The following is an 8,433-nucleotide window of genomic DNA, read 5'->3' on the forward strand; positions in this document are numbered from 1 at the left end:
ACTTGGAGGGTCTTGAAAGATGTTTTTGTATAGTTTTTAAAATTAAGAAAATTTTCTAGAGTTTTAAGACAAAATTAAGGAAAATTCACCATTCAAATAAAATAACCATTTTTACGGCCATATGTTTGTTGGAAATCAACTTTATTGTGACAAATTTACCTGACCATCGCTAATACCTTCTTTTCTTAAGAAAATTTTAACTGTTAACAACAACCAAAACATTCGTCACAAATAACAGTGCAATATATAGTGATGGAAACTCCATTAAACACAAGAAAAATAAGGGCATGAATTCCCCTTTTTTTAAAAATAAAATTACAATTGTTGACAGCTTAGGTCTATCGCAAATATTATTTATTGCGAGGAATCCAATTCCATTACTAATACATTTTTTCTTTTAAAACAAATTAACTATTTACAATGGTCAACATGTTCATCGCAAATACAAACGCAATTAGAAAAATAAAAAATAATAATAATAATTGCGATGGATAAATGTCGTCACAAATATGAAAAGTAAGGGGGAAATTTTCCCTCCAAAATCTATTACCATTTTCAATGGCTCCATGTCTATTGCTAATACCCTCTTTTATATTTATGATGGAAGGATATTTGTTGCCAATACTAACACCATTATATATATATATATATATATTCAATGCACGAAAGCCATCACAAGTGTTAATAGTTCCAATAGTTTTTCTTCATTCATTGTAAATAATACTTCATTAGCAATGAACATTTTTATTCCGTTGCAAAAAGTAAGGTGGGAACACTTCTTTCCAAAAACAAATCATATTTTCAACAAAAATAATAGGCATTTTTAATAGACTTATTTTGTTGTCACAAATGTTTTAATATTTAACAAGCAATTGTCAACTAAATGAACTTGCCGTCGAAAAAGCTAGTGTTTCTGATGGTTTTTTGTAGTCATCAAAAAAGTTTTGTTCCGAATAACAATCTTTTTTTTGTAGTGAATGAGCATACACACCCTTTCTTTTTGTAAAAGCAATGTGAAGGTAAGTGTAAGCTTAAAAATAGAAGAGATAAAAGTCCCATTATGATTGACCTTTCACTCGAGTAGTAGCTCAAAACATAACTTGTGTTTTGAATTTTGACCCTCTAAGCAGGCCTTTCAAAGAAGAATTATCTTCGACCACTGATGGGGGGTGGGGGTACTTGAGAAACAGTGTGTGGGCTTTCCACATGGTACATAGCTTCAGGAGTGAGTAAATTTGGACCAGCCACAAGGTAGTTGAACTTTAAGCCCGTGCTTTAATACAAAAGGTTGATGGTCCTTGCTCAGTGATGATTTGTGTTCGACTAATTCACTTACAGTTTGGGCCTGTAACAGTCAACATGCATGGGTATTAGAATCACCATCTTATACAGCTTGGGCTTCTGGTCATTAGAGATTTTGCCTAGGCCGGGCCACTTTTAAAAGAAAGGTACTGCGCGGTGCACCATTGGTCCATTGCTAAACTAGAATCGATTTTGATTTCTTAATCTTTTTTGCTTTTGGGTTGGGCTTCCACAATTCATATATGGGGCTTATAGCTAGTAGTGATGACTAATGAGGCTGCAGTACATAGGCCCTTGATCCATCGACACCCACCAGTAGTCTAGCAAAATTTTTTTTTTTTTTAATACTTTTAGGCCTATTGGCATTCAAAATAAAAATGTATCTACTGGACCAAGAGGAAAATATATCAACCATAGCATATTTAAACCGACTGAAATGGTAGAGCAGAAGCACTAAAATTGCTAATGTGGGGCCTGTTAGTTAAAAAGGTATAGTAATTCTCAGAAGTGGGCTCGGGGCCCAACGGCCCAATCCGAGGACACTTAGTTATCCGAGGACAGCCTAAAAAAGTTTTGTTATTACTAAATGGGTAATATAGGAGAAACGAGTGGATATTATATACAACGGCATAACACACGTCCGAGGACACCAAAATCCGAGGTAAATGTAACTTTCATGTTATTGGGGAGACTCTGCAAAGTTGTATCTGAACTGGAAATCGGATATAACTTAAGGGGGCGTCGGGGAAGGTAGCAAATATCTTCTAAGGCCATCACCTCCACATTAAATGCGTTCCAGCTAACACTCTGGCCACATTAATGTGGAGGTGATACCTGAACAGTAACTAAGCAGCTTTATGGCCACTAAGCTGAAAGTTCCGGTAGGTGCTGGATGGGACAGAAAGGAGCTCCCAAGATAAGAACTACACGTGTACAATGGAAACAGGGGGAAAACGGAGTATATAACATAGGAACGAAGGAAACAATAAGGGACTTTTGCAGAAAAAAGGAAAAAAGAAAAGAGAGACTGACTGAAAGAGAGCCGAGGAGAGATTTTCTCAAGAAATGAACCTAAAGTATCCCTTGTTACTTGATGAGTAGAACCTTTCCTGTCAAACAGTACTAGTTCTTGGACCCATACTCTAAAAATTTATTGTTTGGGCTTATTGGGCTGAAAACTCATTCATATTCAGGGTCAAATCCAAATTGAGCCCCTACAGCTAATTATTTTAAAAAAATCTAATCGTTAGATTGCATGTCATTTATGATCTTAACACAGATAAAAAATTTCGCGTCAATCAGATTTTATTTATTATTTATTTTATAAACTTATTTTTTATGTATAATTTTATACTACAAAAACATGAAGTTTAAACATTTTAATTGATGATATAGATCATTAAAAATATATAATAAAAAAAATTGTAATACAATGATAGATTTGTCAAAATTTACTTCTAATAATTCAGTAATGAAACAGAATTTTTCTAGTGATTTTATGCCAATTCAAACTTTAAAAAGTAATTGAAATGACTGGTTTAAAAGCACAATGATCTAGAGGGACTATGAGTTTCCATACTCGTGGTCCTTGTTTCACACTTTCAATCACGACAGTTACACACTCATAAGCATGAGCATCAATCAGAATAAAATAATCCCACTTGAATCAACACCATCCACTTTGGCTAAAATAAATACCAACATTATCTAATGTTTTTTCCAAGTGGTTGAAAAGAAAAAAAAAATCCAACCATGCCAACCACGCCAAAATCATATAATATCAAGGTGAAATTAAAAAAGTGTGCATGACAACCATACCTTAATAAAATTAGGATAAAGTAATCCCTGATAAATAAAAAATATGGAATTTTCAAAGGTGTATTAGTTTATCATGGGTTGGCTTAAAAGTTTCCAAATGCATCAGTTAAGATTGAGATCAATTTGTATGTTCTAATTAGCATAAAATATTTTGTTATTAAATAAGAGATCTAGGGTTGGATTTCTTATTACACCAAAAATATAAAAAGCAATCATCATAAGTAAACTTTATATTATAGATTGAAGTTATTTCTTAAAAACAATCGACCTTTTTTCTTGAAAAATCAACTTTCTTTTCTTTTTTTTCTTTTTTATAAGAAGAATCAACTTTCAATCAAAGAAAGAATGTATCAAACAAAATATTTGAGATTCAATCCTCAACTGGTATATCTTGATTTAACAATAAAAATTAATCATCAAGACTCTTGAATTTTTAATGTATAATTAAAAATCAATCATCAAATCAAGATACTAATTAAGTTTTTAACCTATAAATTTTTTTAAAATATACATATATATACACACACAATCAACTCTTTTTTTAAGAGTCAACTTTCAATTAAAAAAATTTCATTAAATTTTACTATATTACTTAGAGCTGGTTCAATTCTTCGTTAACGGATGTAATCAAACCCATAAACATATTCTTTAGCTTAATATAAAATATTTTATTTATATTATCAAAAGAAATTATTTTATTTGGTACCGCGGAACAACATGATAGACCTGACGGCGGAGTCGGCTCCGACACAAGTTTTTGAAACTCCAGATTAGATCACCGCCAATCAAAATCTAGCTTTTTGTTTAGAGGTGGGCCCATGTAAGACATTAAACACGTCAGCTTGTTCACCTCATCACAACACGTGTCAACGAGTTCACAACTAATAATTGGTTAAATTCAATGGTCACAAACTGGCCTGGAACAGTGTATTCAACGCGTGGCAAGAATAGATAAACTACGGGCATGTTTGGTTAGCTGGAAAAAGAACCCTTTTTTTTCTTTTCTTTTTTTCAATTTTCAATGGATCTCACCGCCAAAAAAAATTAGTTTGGTTTTAGTATTTGTATTTATTTTTTATTCTTATTATCTTAAAAGTTTGATTTGAATGCAAAAAATAAATATAACTTCTTGGTGTTATCGTTTTCTATGAATACGAATACAGTAGCATATTCGTAAATATTGTTTAAAAAAAATTAATTTTTTTAATAATGTGATATGTGTGAATGAGAAAAGTTACTTTAAAAAAAAAATAGAAAATGATGATCAAATCTAAGTATGATGCATTTTATACTCAAATTATGTATTTAAAACAATTTACCAAACAGTACTAAATGTGAAACTAAATGCTTTTTTTACATTCAAATAATACAGAATAAAGAAAATGAAAAATGAATATAACACGTTTTTGAAAACAAACAGACCCTATGTTAGTTGGGTGCTACAAGTGGACGAATTCACATGTGGAAATGGATGAGAACGAGTATGACAAGCCAGGTCAGATTGAGTCAAGCTCTTGTGTTCACCAAAAGTTATTATTTTAATTTATTTTTTATTTTAAATTTTGGATGACAAGGTCCTGTATTATCCATCCACTGGTCCACGTCAGATTCACAAAGTTCATCCACATTGTTTGAGTCACAATTTACCAAACAGTACTAAATGTGAAACTAAATGCTTTTTTTACATTCAAATAATACAGAATAAAGAAAATGAAAAATGAATATAACACGTTTTTGAAAACAAACAGACCCTATGTTAGTTGGGTGCTACAAGTGGACGAATTCACATGTGGAAATGGATGAGAACGAGTATGACAAGCCAGGTCAGATTGAGTCAAGCTCTTGTGTTCACCAAAAGTTATTATTTTAATTTATTTTTTATTTTAAATTTTGGATGACAAGGTCCTGTATTATCCATCCACTGGTCCACGTCAGATTCACAAAGTTCATCCACATTGTTTGAGTCTCTGAGATAATACATTTTTCTTTTTAAAGCAACTTTCCATGAAGGCAATGGGAATATATGGGGAACTTTGTTTACTCCATTGGAAATGATGAATGTTCGCCACGCCCCCCATGGCTTTAAAAAAATGGGTAATTAATCCTTTCAATTACATATAGTACTCAAGGGGTAAATTACTAAATTGCACAAGATTAAAATGGGTGTAAAAGAATTCAACAGAATCGTTAAAAGTTAAATTTATTTTTTTTTTCAAATAGAAGTTGAGTTCCAACTCATCGGACCAAAGTATATTACGTATTCAAGTTATAAGTATATTTTTTTATACATGGGTACACATAAAATGTATTTTTAAAGCGAGCACCATACTCTGAAACTTATTTATAACTAGTATTATTATACTTGAGCTTGATTTGTTTGATAGTTGAATATAAATTTAAGCTTGACTTTAACTCATTTGCTAGATAAATTAATTGTATAAACAGGTTTTTCTTATACTTAGTATGATTTTTTCATAAATAACATAGTTCATTTACGATTTTAAAGATGAGCAGGTAAGTGAATTGGTCTAAGAGTTTCAATCTCAATAAGTATAACCTTGTTAACCAAACCCAACAATTAAGGTTCAAAACTACAATGTTCGGCCAATTTAAAGGCGTTCTGTTGAGCTCAAGGCCACTTAGCCAATTGAGATCCTGATAATAGTTTTTTTTTTTTTTTGGTTAGGGCAGTCGAATATGCCAAAAAATGAGGCTATGTGGAAGGCCACCTCCCTTCACATCCCACATTACTCAGTGCCTCACCAACACAGCTCGCATGTAATACAACATAACAATGACGAGACTTTCCACAATTCCACCTGCAACCATGGGGGATATATGTGGCCATAGTCAAGGCAAATTCCCTTTTTAAGATTCATAGGGAGTGGTGTGAATCGTGTGCTACTGTGATAGCTCTTCTTTTGGGTCATTTATTCCCCACACACACACACACACACACACACACACACACACAAAGAATAAAAAATATAAAATGTGTAAATGCTGAGACTATTTCCCAATGGTTGTTCACTGTCTAACATTTGTTAGCGATCAAGATGCCACATTAAATTACATATGGATCTATCGTTTCTATTTTATATGTGATGCGTATATGACTATTAATTTAGACTTTGAAATTGCATAAATATTGTGATTTATTTTTAAATGGCTGTGGTTGAGAAATAGAGACAACTATTCTTTTTAAAAATATTTCCATTATTAAAACATATTATGCTCAATAATGGCAATGGAAATGGACACTTTCTAAGCTTTTGAACGTTACCTTCGGTTATATAGTAATTTTTAACCTCTTAGAGGTGATAGCAATTTTTTTAAGCACTTAGACGTTGATTGATAAGCATGAGTTGATCAAATGGTAAGAATGGAATGAAATTGGACTTTTCTATATTTTATAACTTATTGATAATGTATTTGGGAATTTAAATATATAATTCAAAACCCAACTTCTTTTAGTATTTGACAAAAATAAGAAGATTTAATTAAATACTGCATAAATATATTAGATCATTAATTTGATCCCCTTCTAATCTTTAAAAGATGAACTAGAACCTTGAATTGCCGAGTCTCCAGAAAACAAAATTCTCGAATTGCCAAGAGGCCCAAGACAAAAAGGAAACACTCTTCAACGGATTAATTTATATCTGATGCGTATCTGACAATAAATTCTACACTTTGCATGTATAATGTGATCTTTTTTTTAATGATTCTGGTTGATGAATAGTGACAACTATTCCTGAAAATATTAATCACATATAAAAACATATTTTTCATCATTTAAATATATCATGGTCAAGAGAGGTAATCAAAATCGATACTTTTTTCTAAGCTTTTAAGCGTTACTGTTTGTGATAGTAAATTTTTTAACTAGTTTTTAATTTGTATGCCAATTTTTTAACTAGTTAGGCTATTTTTTCGAAAGAATTGAATGAAGTTGGACTTTTTTATTATTATTATATAGTTTTTTTTTTTTTGAGGGTGAATTATTATATAGTTATTGATAACGTATTTGGGAATTTAAATACATAATAATCTATAATACGGAGTCACTTTATTATTTAACAAGTTTCTCAAAAAAAAATTCACCCTCAAAAAGAAAAAACTTTCTCAAAAAAAAACTTTATTATTTAACAAAAATAAGAATATTTATATTAACTACTGCATAAATATATTAGCTTATTTGATCCCTTTAAAATCTTTTAAAAAAAATGAACTAGAATCTCGAATTGCCTAAAAAGAAGGCAAAAAGGGACAAGAAAAAAAAAATGGGAAACCCTGTTTAACGAATTAATTGGCTTGACAAAACATTGTTAACTTACTTATCCAAACAAAAAGGACCACACAAGTTTCTTCTATTTGTCTATTGATTCAGACTCAATATACCTGCAAATCATTGCTATACTTTGTTTTTACTTCTTTCTTTTTTTTCTTTTTTTTTTTCTCTCTCTCTCTTATGTCTTGATTGGGGATGATAACACAACCAACTTACGTAACTTCAAACACCCAAAAGATACATCACCATGTATGTCATAGTCAAATGCATTAGAGCTTTGAGGAAAAACTATGAGAAACCCACAAAAAAAAAAAAAAAAAAAAGCATTAGAGCAATATTAGAGACAGTTTTTTTACTTCTTATAGTATGCTTCTTAAAGTAATAATTTGTGATTGGAATAATATATATAAATATATATATTTGTATGAATGCATCATTGACACTACTTTTATTATACACCTATTACAAAATAAATATGTCAATTACACACTATCATCCCTTAAGATTATTGAAATGATGCTCCCCAAACATTTGTATAAATAACACTTATCCTCAAGATTTATTAATAACACATATAAGTCTATGTCTAACTTTCTCAACAAGATATTTATTAAAAATATTATTTCTACCCAAACTATGAGCAAAATGACACTACCCTCCACTAAGTTTTGGATTTTTTTTTTTTAAAGTATAACATTCAATTAGAGAAGTAATAGTGTGCCTAAGAAAGTATAGGCTAATAATTATTATTATTATTATTTTTTTTTTATGAAAGAGTATAGGCTAATTTGTTTCATTTAAAAGTATCATTAATACTAAAGTTTAAGGAAATTTCAAATTTCACTCCAATACATTTTAATGGAGGTGGTGCAACTTTCAAAAAAGAAATTAAAAGTGTATGACACGAGATTTATTTATTTAAATAGGTAAAATTTTCCCATAAAAAAATTTAAAACTTATGGGATTTCCACTTTATCACCTGAACTAGACTGTACTCTGAATATCCAAAAAAAAAAAAAAAA

The sequence above is a fragment of the Quercus suber genome, unplaced genomic scaffold, assembly GCF_002906115.3.
Source record: "Quercus suber isolate HL8 unplaced genomic scaffold, Cork oak 2.0 scaffold_229, whole genome shotgun sequence".
Classification (NCBI taxonomy): domain Eukaryota; kingdom Viridiplantae; phylum Streptophyta; class Magnoliopsida; order Fagales; family Fagaceae; genus Quercus; species Quercus suber.